This window comes from Aethalodelphis obliquidens, unplaced genomic scaffold, assembly GCF_003676395.1.
Source record: "Aethalodelphis obliquidens isolate GAN/ISIS:26980383/991018 unplaced genomic scaffold, ASM367639v1 scaffold2, whole genome shotgun sequence".
NCBI classification, from domain to species: Eukaryota; Metazoa; Chordata; class Mammalia; order Artiodactyla; family Delphinidae; genus Aethalodelphis; species Aethalodelphis obliquidens.
The window spans coordinates 29858742-29879928 of NW_020837946.1; positions in this window are offsets into that span (position 1 = coordinate 29858742).

A 21187-nucleotide genomic window follows, 5' to 3' on the forward strand; every position below is an offset into this window, starting at 1 on the left:
TTCTGCCCAGTCTTTAAACGTTGGTGCTCCTAGGAGTTCTGTCCTAGGGGCCCTCTTATCTTTTTACAGGACTAAACTGATTTTAGTTCCCCAAATTCTCTCAGTTCTGGTCATTTGCATGGGCTACTCGCTTTGTCTGGAAGACTTTTGCTTCCTACTCCTCTACTGCACTTGTTCATCCCACTTACCCTTCAGGTTCTGCTTCATTGTAACTAACATTAGGAAGTGGTTTCCCTGAGGGGATTTGTTAACTATCATGGCTTCAAAAAGCACATTCATGCTCCTGGCTCCCAAATGTGGCCATAGAGCCAAACGATTTCTCTCTTGAGCTCTGGACCCAACTACCTACATGACAACCATACATGAATGTCCTTCTGACACCTACAAACCAACATGTGCGAAACTGAACTTCTCTTCCTTCCAAACCAGCTCCTCTTCTGGAGTTCTCTGTGTCCGTTAATTACATGATCATTCACTTACTTGCTAGGGCCAGAGTGTCATCATGATTCCTCTTTCCTCCAACCAACCCCCCACCCCCATCCATCCTATCACCAAGTCTTCTCGCTCCAAAATAACTCTGTCCTCTTTCCTCCATACCAGCTGACATTCACCATCCTAGCAGAGGCAATTATCGATGATCACCCACCTGGCTCTGGAAGATCCTTGAGCTGGTCTCCACCGCCATTATTGCTCCTCGCTAACACGTTGGTCACCACTGCCATTATTGCTCCTCACTAACACGTTGGTCACCTTGCAGTCAAAGAGAACTTTGGAAAATGCGAATTTTCCCCTCCCTTATTTCAAATCCTGTTCTGGCTCCTCAGTATCCTTAGAATAAATGTCAGATTCTTTGAAGTAACTTACAAGACCCTGCAAGATCTGTCTGCTTCTTATCTTTCCAGCATCGTTTCTCCTAACTCTTCTCCCCACCATCCAGCCTAATCTCCATTTTAGTTCCTTAAATTCTTTTACTGCTGATCCCATGAACGTGTGTTCCCTCTATCTTGCACATTTTTTCCCCCCCACGGCATGCGGGCCTCTCACTGTTGTGGCCTCTCCTGTTGCGGAGCACAGGCTCCGGACGCGCAGGCTCAGCGGCCATGGCCCACGGGCCCAGCCGCTCTGCGGCATGTGGGATCTTCCCGGACCGGGGCATGAACCCACGTCCCCTGCATCGGCAGGCGGACTCTCAACCACTGCGCCACCAGGGAAGCCCAATCTTGCACATGTTTTACCCTACCTCATCCACTTCATTTGTTGTTCCTACTTATCCTTCACCCTTCTGCTTAGATGTCACTTCTCCCAGGCAGCCTTCTCTGACTTCCTTCCCCAAGTCTTGACGACTGGTCCCTCCTATGAGCTCTCAAGGATCCTTTATCTCCCTATCATAGCAATTACTAAGTTGAATAGTGATTTACTTATTTATTCTCAACTAGGCTGTAAACTCCATCAGGACAAAGACTGTACGTGTCATGTTCACCATTGTATCCTTGGTCTCCAACCCAGTGCCTGGCACTTGCTAAGGCTCAGCAAATGTTTGCTGATGGACTAGCTGAATGTATTACTCAGTGTTCTATGGGACTTGGGGCTCCTTTGCAGGGGTAAGCCAGGGTGAAGAATGCTAAAAGCTCTGGTCTAAATGCTGTGGTCTTTTATTGTTTTTAAAGCCCACTTGTGGCCACTGATTGTTTTTAAGCCCCAGAGAACTAGAAGGAATGGACCTAGTTCATTAATTCCAGATGTACTCAGCCAGGACATGTGCAGATGGGGAACCACACCAAAAGAGGAGGAAGATGATGCCAGCTGACAGAGGCACTAAAGGCAGGGATGCTCGGCTGATAGTAAAGAGCGTGGTGAGCTGCCCAGAGCAGGGCTGGCTTTGCTCTTTGTTAAAAATGATTTTAGCTTAACTGGGTTGGTGTTCATCAGGGACCACAATAATAGAGTCAGGGAGGTTAGCAGGAAATTCCCACATTCTTTTAGAGAGATGTTCTCGAAGTGTGGTCCAGGTTCCCTGGTGGTCTGTTAGGCTGGTCTCCTGCAGGGTTAACGTTAAAGTTAAGTTTTGTCGCTGGTGTAAATTAGTGATTACTTTATGACGGGCCTCATTTGGGGTCTCAGTTAAAACAAGGACATTCTTCTCCTGAATTCTCTGTTTCTTTCAAGAGGGTAAGCAGGAGCTGCAAGGGAAGCATCTTGGTCTCATGGAAGAGTACTGTGAGCAGGGAAGTTTGAGGACCGTGGCTCTAAGAGTGACGGGGCCAACCAAAGGCCAGAAGCCAGGAAACCATCCCACAGTTCCTCTCTGTTCCCCGGCAGTCATTCTTCATGGGCTGGCTGCTGGCCTCTAGCTTCTAGCTGCCTGGAGTGAAAATTGTAGGAGACCTGGAATTACCCAGAAAGTGTGCTTTTTTTCTGAGGCTGTCACAGTGCAGCCACCTCTAGGTCGGCAGGAGGTTGCTGTTGATGATAGTGGTGATGATAAGGGTAAATGAGCGCTGAGGCCCATCTGAGCAATGTTCGATGAGGCTCTCTAATAGCAGAAGTGGTCGAGTTACTGTTTCCCATTCTTTCTGCTCTGGAAAACCCATTCATTCATTTACTCAGTCACCAATATTTTTTGAGCAGCTACTATGTGGTAGGCACAGTTCTCGACTGTGAGATAACACTGGCAAGGAAGAGAGATTTGGTTCCTGACTTCATGGAGCTTACAGTCTAGGAGGGAAGGTGAATATTAAACAGACTATTAAACAGGTGACTGTTCAACTCAACTGCTTAACGACAAATTGTGGTGTGTGCTATAAAAGTAAGATAGGGTACTCTGTGAAGAAGTGGGCAAAGTAATTTAGATTAAGGGGTCAGGGAAGATTTCTCTGAGGAAGGCAAAGAAGGGAGGGAAGAGCATCTCAGGTGGAAGAAATACGTGCCCAGGGAAAAGCTTCAAAAGAGCCGAGATCAATGCAGCTAGAAAAAGGGAGCTGGGGGGAGATGATGGCAAAGTGATAGGCAAAGGCCAGGTGACACAGGTCCTCGAAGGTCAGGTTAGAAATCTGTGCTTTAACCTAAGTACGACGGACAGCCGATGAAAAGTTTTAAACAAGAGAATAATATGTTTTTATGAGATTACTTTGGCATCTTTGTGAAAATAGAGGGTGAGAGCGAAAGAAAGCAAGGAATAAAAAGGAGTGAAGTATCGATACATGTTGCAACATGGACGAACCTTGAAAACACGATGCCAAACAAAAAGAGCCAGCCACAAAATGTCACCTGTTGTGTGATTCCAATTACACGAAGTGTCCGGAGTAGATAAATCTGTGGAGACAGAAAGCAGTTTAGTGGTTGCCTGGGGCCGGGGGTGGGGAAGATGGGAGTGACTGCTTAATGGATATGAGGTTTCCTTTTGGGGTGATGAAAATGTTTTGGAACGATAGTGGTGATGGTTGCATTGTGAATGTACTAAATGCTGCTGAATTGTACATGTTACAATGGTTAACATGGTAAATGTTCTGTCATATGTATTTTACCATAAAATAAAGTGAAAAATAGTGAAAGCAAGGAGACCAGTTAGGAATCTCTTGCTGTTGCCTTTGTGAGAGCTAAGCACTGTGGTGGTGGGAGTGGACGTGGAGAGAAGTGAATGGATTAAGGATATATTTTGGATGTAGAACTAAGAGTACTTGGTGATGGATTGGTGGTGAAGGGTGATGGAGAGAGAGGTTTAGAGGATTACTCCTTGGTTTCTGGTTTGAGCAAGCAGCTGGGCTCAAGGGCAGGGGGGGTCAGGTGGGAAGACAAGGTGTAGGGAGTGGTGGGGAGGGCAGACCCAGAGCTCCCTACTTGGATATTTTAAGTTTGAGGTGCCCATGAGAAGTCTAGAGGAGCTGTCAAGTCAGCAGTAGGTCTGGAAGCCCAAAGCTCAGGGAAATGGCCTGGGTTTGAGCTGTGATTTGGGGGGCTGGGGGCATGTAGGTGGTATTTAAAGTGGTGAGAATACACGTGGACTGTGGAGGGGAGAGGGGAGAGGGCCAGGACTGAGCCCAAAGATGTTGGTAGATGCCGAGATGCTGACAAGGAGATTAAGAATGAGAGGGTTAGGCGGTCCAGTGGTTAAGACTCCAAGCTTCCACTGCAGGGGGCACGGGTTTGATTCCTGGTTGGGGAACCAAGATCCCATATCCCCTGTGGTGCGGCCAGACAAAAGAAGGAGAGGTCAGAGAGGATGGTGGCAAGAAAGCCAAGAGAACAAAGAGCAGAAGGAGTGCTAAATGAGGAGGAAGATGGCAGCATATGGAACATTCTGTGGGTTTCTGAGCAGAGATCAATAATAAGGACAATACAGAAAGAGAAAGACAAGTGCCGTATGATATCACTTACATGTGGAATCTAAAATATGACCCTAGTGAACCTATCTATGAAACAGAAACAGAATCACAGACATAGAGAACAGACCGGTGGTTGCCAAGGGGGAGGCGCTTGGGGGAGGGGTGGAGTGGGAGGTTGGGGTCAGCAGATGTAAGCTTTTAGCTATAGTTTGGATAAACAATAAGGCCCTACTGTACAGTACAGAGAACTATATTCAATATCCTATGATAAACCATAATGGAAAAGAATAAAAAAAAGTATATATATGTATAACTGAATCACTTTGCAGTACAGCAGTAATTAACACAATATTGTAAACCAACTATACTTCAATTAAAAAAAAAGAAAGGAGGGAACTTTTTGGTACAATGGAAGTGTTCTAAAACTGGATTTTATGAAAATTGTGGTGATTGTATGACCATTTAAAGTTACTTTAATTATCAAACTGTACACTTATGATGGTGAATTTTATAGTATGTAAATTATACTTCAATAAAGCTGTTTAAAATAGAAAAATAATAAGGACAATAATTAATATTTAAGGACTCACCATTTACCAGACACTGGGCTAAACGCTTTATATGAGCTCTCTTCCTAAGAACTCTATAACATCTCCATCTATGAATGAGGAAACTGAAGCATAGAGTAGTTAAACGTAGCCCAGATCACACAGCTAGCAAGCAGTGGAGCTGGGTCTCACACCAGTTCTCACTGACTCCAGACACTATACACCTAATCACTGCCCTCGCAGCCTTGACCCTTGGCCCATATGGGTGACGACGGATGTGCTTTAAACTCACCGTTGGTGTATCAGGCGTTAGATAGAGAGGCCTCACACTATTGGTGAATAAACATGAAACAGTGTAGTTTTCCAATAACTCCTACCAGCTGTGCTCTGTCGACCACGATTCCTCCCCTCCTGCTGGGGCGGCAGGTTCCTTTAGCAACCTCTCAGTCAGATTCCATAATTTTTCACCCACTTCTGCTTATTAGAACAGTCTCTTTCTAGTTATTGGAATTTACTCTAATTCATTCTGCAATTTCCGCATCAATCTCAGATTCCATCCAAAGCTCTTTGCCTTCCTCCTGGCACTGGTTGTGTTCACAGCCCCAGTGGCTTGGAGAGGAGGTAAGACATGGCCCGCCTTCTGTGCACCCTCCCTTCCCCATGTTCTTCCCTCTGTGGTGAGAGGTGGCGTGGGAGGGGAGGCTATTCCTGCCTGGTTGCCAGCGGGGAGCTCGTTTGCCTCCTTTCAGGAGGTCATTACGTTGGTGCAGCTTGTTGATCTGGGCCTTGGCATGGACGGGTGGAAACCCCAGAGGCCCCCAGGCCTTCGGCTGGGGCCTGAGCAGCTTCTGAGCTTTGCAAGATTCACCACATCTTTCAGACATTTCTCCCCTCCCACCACCAGCTGGTGGCCTGGTACCATTTCTGCTGATGTCTCTCCACTTTGACCTGTGCCTCAGTGGTGTCAGGGAAGCCTGCAGCCTAGTCTCTACACTCCATGGCCTCATTGCTGGGCCTGCAGGCAGAGCTAGGTCCATCTTTAGTTCTTCTGGAAACTGGCAATCTCAGTCTGGCCATTTGTCCTCAGTTCTTACTACCTGGGAAACTCAGGAAGCCCAAGGGCTAAGAAACCAACCAACCAAAATCCCAGCCTCCCTTTCTTGCAGATGCCCCAAAATGTGCTGAATGAATCACTGGGGGGCATCCACTTCCTCGGCCTTGAGAGGGAAACCCTCTGTCTTCTAACTCACAGTCTCTCTGAGTTCCCACACCTTGTCTTTCATCTCTTCCTGATGAAGGCCTGGTAGCCAGGTCTGTGGTTCTCCCCTGAGTACTGGAGCTTTCTTTGAATCCAGCCCTGGGAAATGTGGGACCTTCTCTTTCAACAGGGATTACTCTGTGTCTACTGTCATTTCCATAACCTCAAAGGTCAGGAGAAGATCCCCGCCAGTTCCTCACACTAGCTTGGTAAAGGGGACTATATTCCTTTCAGAAAGCTGGCTGCTGTGGAGTCTCAGTGATTGTTTGAATTTTTAGATCCAGAATACCCCTCAAGGAGCAGAAATAGCCTGGGATGTGCCCCTTTAGGCTGGTGTAGAGGGGAGTATGGGGACCTAGCTCTGGGCTTTATTTTTTTAGCCCCTTTACATTCTTCTCCTCAGAGATGGGGAAGATGAATGAATGAATGATGTGGCTAGCTCTCTGGGTATCAAGGGCTCCTGAGGGCAATGAGCAGGGCTGAGGGGCCTGGTTTCTTTAGTCACTCCAAGAAAGGCAAAAGAATGTCACATCTTCCTCAGATACATGTTCTGCAACTGTACATCCAAGACTCCTGCCCCAACATAAGCTTATTTGTTGCTCACAGGATCCTGTGAAGGAGGCAGGATATTTCACAAATACTGAAAGTTAGGGCTAGCGTGATTTACCAACCATCTCCTGAGAAGTAAATGGCATGGAGTTCTGACTCTACATCTGTCATCATTGGCTGCCTTTCTGAGGAAGTGAAGAGGTGAGAGAGAGAGAGGAAAGATTGGCCAGGGAAGAAGCAGTGTATGTGTGTGAGAGCATTGTGGACACACATGGGATGTGTGTGTGTGTGTGTGTGTGTGTGTGTGTGTGTGTGTGTGTATCGTTCCACATGTGTGCTTTCTAGTCATTGCAGTAACTAGGCCTCATGAGAGAGTCACCAGGTTTCCTGATAAATATAGTAACTTAGAGACTCCCCTCAGATGCCAGCAAGGTGGTGAAGGGCACTGATCAGAATACGAGTTTAAGTTTTGGCCTCATCCCTTACTAGCTGTGTGATGTCGGGTAAGTTACTTTACTTCTCTGAGTTTCCTCATTGTTGAAATGGTACCATCCTCTGAAAGCCTTGTGAAAATTAAATTAGTTCATGTAAGTGGTTAATAAATGGATTGTATTTAATAACATAAGAAGTGCTGTTATTATTATTCTTAGTAGTAGCAGCAGTAGTAATATTCCCATGCAAGGTAACGTTCTCAATAATCGAACGTGCATTAGTTAAAAAATGTTCTTTTACATCTACTCTGCAGAGTTGCTATTGAAGCTACAAAAAATGCAAGGCAGGATCTGACCTCTGTTTGCAAAGAAAAGTTAATATGGATAAAATGCTAAGCTATGAACACTTATCCTTCTCAAACTCTTCCAAAATATAGCAGAGGGAGGAACACTCTCAAACTCATTCTACGAGGCCACCATCACCCTGATACCAAAACCAGACAAAGATGTCACAAACAAAGAAAACTACAGGCCAATATCACTGATGAGCATAGACGCAAAAATCCTCAACAAAATACTACCAAACAGAATCCAACAGCACATTGAAAGGATCATACGCCATGATCAAGTGGGGTTTATCCCAGGAATGCAAGGATTCTTCAATATACGCAAATCAATCAATGTGATACACCACATTAACAAATTGAACGATAAACACCATATGATAAATCTCAATAGATGCAGAAAAAGCTTTTGACAAAATTCAACACCCATTTATGATAAAAAAACTTTCCAGAAAGTGGGCATAGAGGGAACCAAACTCAACATAGTAAAGGCCATATATGACAAACCCACAGCCAACATCATTCTCAATGGTGAGAAAATGAAACCATTTCCTCTAAGATCAGGAACAAGACAAGGTTGTCCACTCTCACCACTGTTATTCAACATAGTTTTGGAAGTTTTAGCTATGGCAAACAGAGAAGAAAAAAAGAAATAAAAGGAGTCCAAATTGGAAAAGAGGAAATAAATCTGTCACTGTTTGCAGATGACATGGTACTATACATAGAGAATCCTAAAGATGCTACCAGAAAGCTACTAGAGCTAATCAATGAATCTGGTAGAGTAGCAGGATACAAAATTAATGCACAGAAATCTCTTGCATTCCTATACACTAACAATGAAAAATCTGAAAGAGAAATTAAGGAAACACTCCCATTTACCATTGCAAAAAAAAAGAATAAAATACCTAGGAATAAACCTACCTAAGGAGACAAAAGACCTGTATTCACAAAACTATAAGACACTGATGAAAGAAATTAAAGATGATACCAACAGATGGAGAGCTATACCATGTTCTTGGATTGGAAGAATCAACACTGTGAAAATGACTCTACTACCCAAAGCAATCTACAGATTCAATGCAATCCCTATCAAACTACCAATGGCATTTTTCACAGAACTAGAACAAAAAATTTCACAATTTGTATGGAAACACAAAAGACCCCGAATAGCCAAAGCAATCTTGAGAATGAAAAACGGAGCTGGAGGAATCAGGCTCCCTGACTTCAGACTATACTACAAAGCTACAGTAATCAAGACAGTATGGTACTGGCACAAAAACAGAAAGGTAGATCAAAGGAACAGGATAGAAAGCCCAGAGATAAACCCACACACATATGGTCACCTTATCTTTGATAAAGGAGGCAAGAATATACAATGGAGAAAAGACAGCCTCTTTAACAAGCAGTGTTGGGAAAACTAGACAGCTACATGTAAAAGAATGAAATTAGAACACTCCCTAACACCATACACAAAAATAAACTCAAAATGGATTAAAGACCTAAATGTAGGGCCAGACACTATCAAACTCTTAGAGGAAAACATAGGCAGAACACTCTATGACATACATCACAGCAAGATCCTTTTTGACCCACCCCCTAGAGAAATGGAAATAAAACCAAAAATAAACAAATGGGACCTAATGAAACTTCAAAGCTTTTGCACAGCCAAGGAAACCATAAACAAGACGAAAAGGCAACCCTCAGAATGGGAGAAAATATTTGCAAATGAAGCAACTGACAAAGGATTAATCTCCAAAATTTACAAGCAGCTCTTGCTGCTCAATATCAAAAAAACAGGGGGTGGTGGTGTGATGAATTGGGCGATTGGGATTGACACGTATACACTGATGTGTTTAAAATTGATGACTAATAAGAACCTGCTGTATAAAAAAATAAATAAAATAAAACTCAAAAATTCAAAAAAAAGTTATATTATCTAAAAAATATATATATATATATATAAACAAGATGAAAAGACAATCCTCAGAATGGGAGAAAATATTTGCAAACAAAGCAACTGACAAAGGATTAATCTCCAAAATATACAAGCAGCTCATGCAGCTCAATATCAAAAAACAAACAACCCAATCCAAAAATGAGCAGAAGACCTAAGTAGACATTTCTCCAAAGAAGATATACAGACTGTCAACAAACACATGAAAGGATACTCAACGTCACTAATCATTAGAGAAATGTAAATCAAAACTACAATGAGGTATCACTTCACACCAGTCAGAATGGCCATGATCAAAAATATCTACAAACAATAAATGCTTTAGAGGGTGTGGAGAAAAGGGAACTCTCTTGCACTGTTGGTGGGAATCTAAATGATACAGCCACTGTGGAGAACAGTATGGAATTTACTTAAAAAACTAAAAATAGAACTACCATATGACCCAGCAATCCCATTACTGGGCATATACCCTGAGAAAACCATTATTCAAAAAGAGTCATGTACCACAATGTTCATTGTAGCAGTTACAATAGCCAGGTAATGGAAACAACCTAAATGTCCATTGACAGATGAACGGGTAAAGAAGATGTGGGAAAAAAAAAAAAAAAGAAGATGTGGCACATATATACAATGGAATATTACTCAGCCATAAAAAGAAACGAAACTGAGCTCTTTGTAGTGAGGTGGATGGACCTAGAGTCTGTCATACAGAGTGAAGTAAGTCAGAAAGAGAAAAACAAATACTATATGCTAACACATATATATAGAATCTTAAAAAAAAAAGGTTCTGATGAACTTAGGGGCAGGACAGGAATAAAGACGCAGATGTAGAGAATGGACTTGAGGACACAGGGAGGGGAAGGGTAAGCTGGGACGAAGTGAGAGAGTAGCATTGACATATATACACTACCAAATGTAAAATAGATAGCTATTGGGAAGCAGCCACATAGCACAGGGAGATCAGCTCCATGCTTTGTGACCACCTAGAAGATGGGATAGGGAGGGTGGGAGGGAGATGCAAGAGGGAGGGGATATGGGGATACAAGTATACGTATATCTGATTCACTTTGTTATACAGCAGAAACTAACACAACAATGTAAAGCAATTATACTCCAATAAAGATGTTAAAAAAAAAAAAAAGCTAAGCTATGAAAAGTCCCGAACAGTTGATCAGTACTAGGCTACTTAAGGAACCTATGTGTATGTTTTTTTTTATATATAAATTTATTTATTTTTGACGAGTTGGGTTTTTGTTGCTGTGCACGGGCTTTCTCTAGTTGTAGTGAGCAGTAGCTACTCTGTTACAGTACACAGGCTTCTCACTGTGGTGGCTTCTCTTGTTGCGGAGCATGGGCTCTAGTCGCACGGGCTTCAGTAGTTATGGTTCGTGGGCTCTAGAGCGCAGGCTCAGTAGTTGTGGAGCACGGGCTTAGTTGCTCTGCAGCATGTGGGACCTTCCTGGACCAGGGCTTGAACCCGTGTCCCCTGCATTCGCAGGCGGATTTGTAACAACTGTGCCATCAGGGAAGTCCTCTATGTGTATGTTTTTGATAAAATGTTAATTAAAAAACTTTCCTGGAAGTCTTACACCAAGATGACAAAGATTACAGATGCTAAGATCACAGAAGCCAGATTGAAACTCAACCACCCAGAAAATGACTCTGGGACTGGTCCCAAGCTGCAACTTTTCAGTGTGAAGCAGACAGAGACATGAGCCTGCTTTGCTCTGTGGTTTATGCACCAGGAAACATTGTAACACAATATCCTTAAACACTCTTGTATTTGCAGTCCTCCTCCCTCCCCCAACCTCCCATTCTATTTAGGGAAGAGATTGGACTGCTCCACCTCTCCCTTTCTGCCATTAAAGTCAAGCTTATGTGTATAGTATGATGAAATGGAAAGTTTCCAATAGATACTATATGTCAAAATTGTACCAAGTCCAGCCATATAATCATGAAGACTAGATTTGCTGAAACCATAAAGGGCTTCTAAAGTTTGCTATCATTTAAAATTTCTTTCAAAAGGCACCATCTGTGCAGTAGGGCATTTAAATTAAAGTTTGTTATGCAAACTTGGGCACATCCTTTTTTTTCAGATAGGTTTAAAAAGCATTTCCAGTGATCGTAATAGGCCTTTTCTTCCCTAAGCTCAGAAGGTTTAACAACAACTTGCTCTAAATTATACTTTCTACTACTGTGTTGGATCCCAACGCGCATACCCACTTTGTTGTCAGCATCTTATGGTTCCTTAGGGGGACCAACAGTGCATGTCAGTCCATGTTTCAGCTGAGTTTCCCCATCGCACACCTAGAGATGAACATGACAGCCAGGTCAGATCAATCAGTCTGGTGTCCATGCCACTGTTACTGACTGAGTGATGGACAAGTGTCCCAAGCAGGCCATTGAGAAGCAGTCTGGTGGCCTTGTCTGTAAGTATTGAGAAAGGTGCCCTTTCCACTGGAGTGGGTGAAGGGGTAAACTGTAAGACTGTAGGCCTAGAGTGGCTGGTGGTCATCTTGACGGGGCAGAGAGCACGGTCAACACAAAGGAAAGCAGAACTGGGATACATCCAATTTATCTATCTATATCTATCTATTGTCTATCTACCTATCTCTCTGTCTCTCTATCTATCATCAATCATATATCCATCTATTGAAATTCCTGATGACATGGTGGGAGCACTTGAATCCAGCCATGCTACAGGGTATATATTCTCTTGGGTATAGAGCTAGGAGTGTATATAAGGAGATTTCTATGTCATGTGGTAACTCTCTCTGTTTAATAACTTTTTGAAAAGTTGCCAAACTGTTTTCCAAAGTGGCTACATCATTTTACATTCCCAGCAACAATGCATTGAAGATTCCAGTTTCTCCACATTCTCACTGACACTTATTATTGTCGGTCTTTTTGACTGTAGCCATTATGGCAAGTATTTTTGTGGTTTTGATTTGCATTTTCATGTGCTTGTTAACCATTTGTATATATCTTCTTTGGAGAACTGTCTCTTCAGATCCTTTGGCTATTTTAAAAATTGGGCTTTTTATTGATTTGTAAGTGTTCCTTCTTTTTTTATTTTTTAAGGACAAGTCCTTTATCAGATCTATTATTTGACTATATTTCACCCATTCTGTTGATTTTCTTTTCACTTTCTTGATGGAATCATCTGTAGCATGAAAGTGTTTAGCTTTGATATTTTAAATCTATTTTTCTTTTGTTGCTGTGCTTTTGTTGTGATAGCTAAGAAACCACTGCCCAATCGAAGGTCATGAGGACTTATTCCTATGTTTTTTCCAGTTTTAGCTCCTATATTTAGGTTTATGTTCCATTCTGAGTTAATTACTATGTATGATGTAAAGAAGGGGGTCAAGCTCATTCTTTTTCGTATGGATATCCAGTTGTCCCAGGATCATTTGTTGAAAAGACTATTCTATCTCCATTTCATTGTCTTGGTACCCCTGTTGAAAACCAATTGGCCATAAATATAAGGTTTATTTCTCAATTCTTAATTCTATTCTGTTGATCTGTAGGTCTATTCTTCTGCCAATATCATAGTCTTGATTACTGTAGCTTTATAGTAAGTTTGAAATTAGGAAGAATTGAGTCCTCCAAATCTGTTCTTTGTTTTCAAGATTGTTTTGGCTATTCTGAGTACATATGAATTTTAGCCAAAATTCTACCAATTTAAATTTTTGCCAGGAAAAGCCAACTGGGATTTTGATAGGGATTATATCGAGTTTAGATCAATTTGTGGTATATTGCCATCTTAAAAATATCAAGTCTTCCAATCCATGAATATGAGATGTCTTCCCAATTATTTTCATATTTTAAAATTTCTTTCAATGATGTTTTCTAAACACTTTTTTTTTTTTTTTTTTTTTGCAGTACACGGGCCTCTCACTGTTGTGGCCTCTCCCATTGCGGAGCACAGGCTCCAGACGTGCAGGCTCAGCAGCCATGGCTCATGGGCCCAGCCGCTCTGTGTCCCCTGCATCAGCAGGCGGACTCTCAACCACTGTGCCACCAGGGAAGCCCCTAAATACTTTAGAGTGTCTACATCTTTTGTTTATATTTCTAAGTATTTTATTCTTTTCAATGTTATTCTAAATGGAACTGTTTTCTTAATTTTTATATTTGATTGCTTCTTGCTAGTGTACAGAACTACAACTGATATTTATCAATGCATATTGATCTAATATTCCACAACTTTATTGCACTTGCTTATTCATCCTAATAGTTCTTCATGGATTCTTTAGGCTTTTCTATATACAAGAGTAAGCTGGAACCTCCAGTATGATGTTGAACAGAAATGGCAAGTGTGGACATTCTTGTCTTATTCTTAACCTTAATGGAAATGTATTAAATCTTTTGTCATTAGATATGATGTTAGTTGTGGTTTTTCATATATACTTTTATTAGGTTGCAGAAGTTCCCTTTTATTCCTAGTTTGCTGAATGTTTTTATCATGAAAGCTCTTGGGTTTTGTCAAATGCTTCTGAGATGCTCATGTGGATTTTGTTCATTATTAATATGGTTTATTACACTGATTGATTTTCAGATGTTAAACAAACTTTGTGTTCCTAGGATAAATCCCAGTTGGTCATGGTATGTAGTTCTTTTCATTTTATGCTGGATTTGGTTTGCTAGTATTTTGTTGAGGAATTATGCATCTATATTTATAAGGGATATTGGTCTGTAGTTTTATTTTCTTGTGATATCTTTGTCTGGTTTTGGTATCAGGTTAATACTGACTTCATAGAATGAGTTGGGAAGGGGTCTCTACTTTTCTATTTTTTGGAAGAGTTTGTGAAAAATTGTATTAATTCTTCTTTAAATGTTTGGTAGAATTCAACAGTGAAGCCATCTGAGCTGGGGTTTTCTTTGTGGGAGGTTTAAAAATTACTAATTCAATCTCTTTGTTATAGGTTTATTCAGAGTATCTATTTCTTTTTGAGTCAGTTTTGATAGTTTATGTCTTTATTGGAATTTGCCCATTTTGTCTAACTTATCTCATTTCGTTGGCAAACAGTTGTTTACAATTTTTCCTTATGATTCAGTTTCTAGTCCAATATGTAGAAAGCTTGGAAGTCATCACTGCCATGCTCACAAAAGCAAACAAGCTGAACAAACTGAAAACCAGCAACTCTTCTTTCATCCTTCAGAGAATTGAGGTCATAGAAGAAACCACTGCCCCCCAAACTGGAGAGAGAGGCAGATACCAAGAATCACAGCTTACCAGGAGAAGAGGCTCAGAAGCAGAAGTCAGCCACTGGAGCCAGTACAGGAGGGAAAATTGAAATAGTAATTGATGAATTTCTGTAGGCTCAGTGTGGACTAGCTTGAGAGTTAGAAACTCTAGGGGCCCCTTCTTATGGAGGTCTCCACACTGTTATGAGTTTTACCTTCAGGAACCCCACCAGGTTTTCAGAGGTGAATATTAGAAAATTTCCTTGTACTACTAGCAGGGAGAGGGAAAAAGTAACCATTTTGAAATATGACCAGAGCATTCTGTGCTCCTTTATAAAAGTTTGTCCTCCAAAGAAACTATTTTTGCCAGAGTCTAGTCAACCTGAGGAAAGAGAAATATCCAACTCTAGCCTCCTTAGCCCTTGATGTGGAGAAAGGGAAATAGCTAACTCCAGCCATCACTAGCCTTCCTGTGTTACCTATAAGTAAGGAAAAACCTGAGAAGAACTTGTGAACCCCACAGCCCAGGGGCACAGACTCACTAAAAGACGGACATAAATCATGGCATTATAGAATGCTTCCGCTCCCACCACACCTTAGCACTATATGAATCAGGCTCCTGTGTAACAAGAGTGGATTGTAGGTAAAAGAACTTCAAGGCTCAGACTCTAATAATCAGTGTCTAGGAAAACCTCGAGACAGCAGGGGAACAAAAACAAAGACACTAAAGGAAATTTTGGCCTTTTGTACCTATTGTCATAACAAACAGTAAACACAGCCTAACTTCTAGCGGGATAAACATAAAGCCTTACACTAAAGGCTTATTTACTTCAGTTCCTTTTACACAGTATGTCATGTATGGTTTTCAAAAGTAAATTATCAGATATTCTAAAAGGCAAAAAACACCGCTTGAAGAGGCAAAGCAGGAATTAGAAACAGACTCAGACATGGCCAAGATTTTGGAATTATCAGACTGGGAATTAAAATAACTGATTAATATGGGATTTAGTGGTAAAGTGGATAACATGCAAGAACAGATGGGTAATGTAAGCAGAGAAAATGGATACTCTAAGAATGAATTTTAAAAATACTAAAAGTAAAAAAAACACCATACCAGAAATGAAGAGTGCCTTTGAATGGGCTCATCAGTAGACTGGGCATTGCTGAGGAAAGAACCAGTGAGCTAGAAGATAGAAACTTCCAAAACTGGAAAGTAAAGATAAAAATGAATGTAAAAAATGGGAACAGAATGTCTAAGAATTGTGATACATTACTAATGGTGTAACATAAATCCTTTCATAATTATTTTTATTTTTTAAGATTAGTAATGATGTCTCTCTTTAAATCCTGATTTTAGTAATTTAAGTCATCATCCCTTTTCTTGGTCAGTCTAGCTAAAGGTTTGTCAAATTTATTGTTCTTTTCAAAGAACTAACCTTTGGGTTTGTTGATTTTTTTTCTATTCTTTATCATACCCTTACTTCTTCTTGCTTTGGGTTAGTTTTCTCTTTCTTTCCAGTTTCTGGAGATAGAAGGCCAGGTTATTGATTTTAGCTCTTTCTTTTTTTTTTGTGGTACGCGGGCCTCTCACTGCTGTGGCCTCTCCCATTGTGGAGCACAGGCTCTGGACGCGCAGGCTCAGGGGCCGTGGCTCATGGGCCCAGCTGCTCCGTGGCATGCGGGACCCTCCCGGACCAGGGCACGAACCCGTGTCCCCTGCATCGGCAGGCGGACTCTCAACCACTGTGCCACCAGGGAAGCCCTCTTTCTTCTTTTTTAACATTGGCATTTTACAGCTATAAATTTACCTCTAAACACTGCTTTAGATGCCTCCCATAAGTTTTGGAATGTTGTGTTTTAATTTTCACTCATTTCAAAGTATTTCCTTATTTCTCTTATGATTTCTTCTTTGACTAATTGATTATTTTGCAGTGTATATTTAATTTCCACATATTCATAAATTTTTCCAAATTTCCTTATATTATTGGTTTCTAATTTAATTCCATTTTGTTTGGAAAGCAATTTGTATGATTTCAATCCCCTTAAATGTATTAAGCTTTGATTTATGGCCCAACATATATTCTATCTTGGAGAATATTCCTTGTGTGCTAGAGAAGAATATATATTCTTCTGTGATTGGGTGGAGTGTTATTTAGATATCTGTTAGTTCTAGTTGGTTTACAGTGTTGTTCAAATCTTGTATATCCTTGTCAATATTCTCTCTGGTTGTTATATCTATTATTGAATTTGGGGTGTTGAAATTTCCAACTGTTATTGTTGAATGATCTTTCTCCCTCCAATTCTGTTAACTTTTGCTTCTGTATTTTGAGGCATTGTTTTTAGTTGCATATACGTTTATAATTGCCATATCTTCTTGATGAATTGATAATTTTATCATTATAAAATTTACCCGTTTATATTATAAAGGATACATATTATAAAATACATCTTTAATCTTATAACCTAGTGACATTATTTGTTTTAATGTCTATTTTGTCTGATATTGGTACAGCCACTCCAGTTCTTTCATGGTTGCTGTTTGCATGATACATCCACTGTATTTCCATTCTTTTACTTTCAACATATTTGTATCTTTGAGTCTAGTATATGTTTCCTGTGGACACCATATAGTTGACTCTTGTTTCTTATCCAGTCTGATAATCTCTGCCTTTTGATTGGATTGTATAGTCTATTCATATTTAGTGTTTCTATTGATATGTTTGGATTTATGTCACTTTGCTTTTTTCTTTCTTTATGTCTCACATATTTTTGTTCCCCTGTTTCTCCTTTGCTACCTTCTTTTGTATTAAATGAATCTTTTCTAGTGTAACATTTTAATTCCTTTAATGATTTTTAACTATATTTTTGTAATTATTTTCCTAGTGGTTGTTCTAGGACTTACAATATACATATTATATTATATTAAGATTTAGTAGATTTTTTTAAATGGCTGTCTCTCCATTTGGTGTGTGTCCTTAGGAAAATTTTCAGAGACTTTAAATGGCTGTTCTTTTATAATTTTTAGTAGTTAAATGGTATTTCCCTGGGGAGAGGGTCTTTGGCACTCCTCACATGGCCATTCCATAGACCTCACCATATTACTTTTTAATCTGTTTCATGCAGCAACATCCAATCTGGGAACATCTTGGACACAGTTTAAACTAATTCCTGTCTAGAAAAAAATATCAGAAAAGGTAAGTCATTTACTGTTCCACACAGCAGAGTCTTTATCTTGTGCCAGACACTTTGAACAGAAATAATTTAGAACCACAGCCAAAATGACATGGTGATGAATTGATCTGATGACTTCTTTATGATCACAGCTCTCCAGTGTTACCTGTTCTTACATTCACAGGCACACTAATTTAGTTCTGCTTTGATTTTTGAAATTTATTTTAAAGAACATTATGTCTTCTCCTTGCTCTGTGAGTGTTGAGAGGGCCTTTGTCCAATTGCATTAGAGTTTAGATTTATGACAAAATTCACATACAAGGAACAATTAGTGAAAAATTAGGAACAAAAGTAGGCACTCCTACGTTGAAGTGTAATAGAAGTTTAGATAAGGAAGAAGATGTTAGTTTAGGTTGGAGCATCTGGTTGAGGGTCCAGAGGCACTCAACCCAGGCCTTGATTGATAAGTAGTGAGAGGGAAAGAAAAATATCTCAACGTGAAGGACCACAGATTCCTTTCTTCTTACCTGGGGAAGTTAGTTTCCAATTAACATCTATTATTGACTTGATTGAAAAGAAAGTAATGACTTGACCTCTTATAGCAACTCTCTCGAAGGCAGTACATTACTCAAAGTAAAATCTGCAAACCAACAACATCAGCATTACTTTGTTGTTAGAAATGCAACTTCTTTTCAGAAATGCAGATCCTCAGACCTTACCCCAGACTTATTAAATCAGAATCTTTTGAGGTTGGCCTGAGAATGTGTGTTTTATCCAGTTTACCAGACTTTTGCATGCTAAAGTCTGACAACACTGTTCTCAAATGTTTTTCCTGATCACTCTTGGCATCCAGGGCATATTTGGAATGAAATAGCCAGGGCCAGCATTTAGGGCCTCTAAGCATGGACCAATGCTGGGCAGGTGTGGCTTTCCAATTAGCAGATCATGTAAGTGGAAAACCATGTGATTGCACCCAGGCCAGCAGAGTAGTTAAACAAATAAGTAGAATGATGCCTGGCTCTCATCTCCCCCAGCTGCCTCACATTTTTCAACTTCAGGCACTGGACAGCAGAAGTAGCGGGGGTGGTGCTGGCTCCCTGGCATGAGGCAGTCTGGCTATCTGGGGAGAGGGAGTAGCTCACTTAAAGTGCCCTCATGAAAACAACTCCCTTTCAGCAAAGTTATGACTCAGAGCTTGTTCCCCTGACCACAAAGCAGAACCATAACCAAGACTCCCAGTCATCTTGTCAACCTCATTTCATACTTCTCCTCTATTCTTTTCGTTAACGTCAGTTTAGGGAAGATTCTTCTGATTCATTGAAACTCCAAGCCCACAAATCACTGAGTCTTTGCTCCTACTCTAGACAGGATCTGGAGAGTGTGATGAGAACCACTCACATATTCTCAAGATAGTATTAGTTTCTCGATCATCTCTTTTAGCAAAGTAATGCTAAGAGGGGCTTAAAGGAGAGGGTCTCCAGGGATCATCAGAGTCCCTTAGAAAATTGGCTGTATCGTTTTCCATGACCTGCTAATTGGAAAGCCCAGATGGATGAGCTGGGCTTTTTAAAGCCCAGAAGTTTTGTTTCCAATGGTGGTTGGATTCAGCTGCCAAGATCCTAGATTAGGGAAGGTTTTGTTGTCATAAGAGGACACTCTGAAAGACTGACTGAAGGCTATGGCCAACCCTAGACAATAAATAGACATATATACGACCCAGAGAAAAAACGTGTGCAAATATATATGTGTAAATGTATATACGTTGTGTTACCAAAGTGAATGTGTTTCTCACAGTCTTTGCCATGGATGAAATGATCAAAACCAGATTGTCCATGTAGTTCTTCATTGAAAGGAATGGGGGCATGGAGCTGACAGTTAAGGGGGATCAGCAGACACACTTCAGCATCAGGCTGGCTTATCACTTCTCTGGAAACGGTTAACATGCTTGGCTCAAGCCACCCGTCATGTGGATGTGATGTGCCTCTGAGCAGTTCTATAGATGACAGGTATTTACTTCACCCCCAGATCTGAGGGGCAAAGGGTCACAACACAGGGGAAGCCGGTTTGCTTCTGAGCCAGTTCATTTGCATTTCTCATTAATCCAGGCAAGACCCTTTTTTAAGTCTCTACCATAATTTATTCAGAACAGTTCAAACATTTGACTTTGTTTTGGTTGAGTTTACTCTAATGTGGTTTCTGCATAACTGTCTCTTTTATGGTAATCAAATGTTCTGCCAACATTTCTCCTGCTGTGTACACCATCTAAGGAAACCAGATGCTTTGGGTTGGTCTTTTCAATGTATCTGAGTGTTATTTTTATTTAGAATTTCAGAGGTTTGGCGAAAGAGTACTGTTTTATAAAATCTGACCCTTGATGCACTGCATTTCCCAACCTACTAATAGTTTTGGCTACTGCTCACATCTGATTTGAAATTGTTCCCTATCACCTTGCGGATTAGCATGAGGACAGACAAGCTCATTTCATTCATTTTGTTCAATTTGCTTAATTTTCCTGTTCATCATTTATTCCACTTTGTAGTGTAAAAAGGATAGGTAGAAGAGCTGAGCAGCTGACTCAGAACCACACCCTGCCTTATCTCTCAACCAATCCCAGACCTGAGTGGGATTGTTCTCTGATGTGCGGGGTGTTTTTTTTCCCCCCTCACACCATCAGTGTGGGAAGGCAGCAGGCCAGCTCTCGTGGGAGTGTTGGCTTATGATGCAGACTGAAAGTGTTTCAGAAAAGTAACTTGGCATTGGATCAAACTAATAAGTGGAACTGCTTGTCTGTATGGATTGAAAGAAGACTTTCTAGGGCCTCAAGAGTTTGTGGGAAAGAGGAGAGGAGAGCGCTGAGGTGAACTGTGTCAGAGGGAACTTTGTAAAATATGGGACTTCAAGTCCACTTACTAGGAATTATACGTTACGAATGGGGAGATATAAAAGGAAACCAACCTGAGAACTTCAGCCCTTTCTAACCCTGGTGCTACCCTCTTGTTTGGTTAATATGATTCTCTGGTCTGATTGGCTCCATACTGACAACAGGAGAGAAAACTAGATATCAATGGCCGGATTCAGTAACTGAAGAAAACCAAAGAGGATTGAGTGGTCCCCCAAGAGTGGACACAGGGTACCTGAAAGTATATAGATGGAAGCAGTGTTTACGATGACGTATGATGGTTTAGAATGACTGAGCCATGGAAAACAAAGAGGGCAAAGAGCTAGACTTATGCTAAACAAAATCAGTGGGATGAGGGGTCCTCCCTCCAAGGATCTTCAGTGTTGGCCGTGAGACCTGGAAGATGAGGTTCTAAAAGACACAGGGTGAAGAAGTTTGAAGTGTAAAGGGAATTGAAGTTTCAAACAAAGAATAGGGAGCAGCTGTTAAGGTTTTAAATTTAGTTTAAGGCTATGAGTATAAACAAA